The 200-nt window shown below is 75.0% G+C and overlaps 1 protein-coding gene across 1 annotated transcript in view; it reads left to right on the top strand.

The window, feature by feature from the left end:
- SUSD4 (sushi domain containing 4) overlaps positions 1-200 on the top strand; it is a 193,709-nt gene that overhangs the window by 5,320 nt on the left and 188,189 nt on the right. The gene's annotated exons all lie outside the window — the stretch shown is intronic.

Below are 200 nucleotides of genomic sequence, written 5' to 3'. Positions count from 1 at the left end.
TGTGTGCCTGAGGTTGTGTGTGTCAGCTTGTGTGTGCGTGTGCGCGCGAGCCCTTCCCCTTCCCCCTCAGCAGCCCGGGGAGCTGCAGAGGCGGCGGCAGCGGGGCTCGCCCGGGGCGGGAGGGAGGCGGCTCCCCTCAGCCGAGCCGCGCGCAGGTGAGGGTGCGGGTGCGGGACGGCTGGGGCTCCCTGGCCGCTTCC

This window comes from Gavialis gangeticus, unplaced genomic scaffold (assembly GCF_001723915.1).
Source record: "Gavialis gangeticus isolate Ggan-Ray unplaced genomic scaffold, GavGan_comp1, whole genome shotgun sequence".
In the NCBI taxonomy this organism is placed as follows: Eukaryota; Metazoa; Chordata; order Crocodylia; family Gavialidae; genus Gavialis; species Gavialis gangeticus.
Note: the sequence above shows the minus strand (reverse complement) of the source record. Positions and strands in the feature narration are given on the sequence as shown.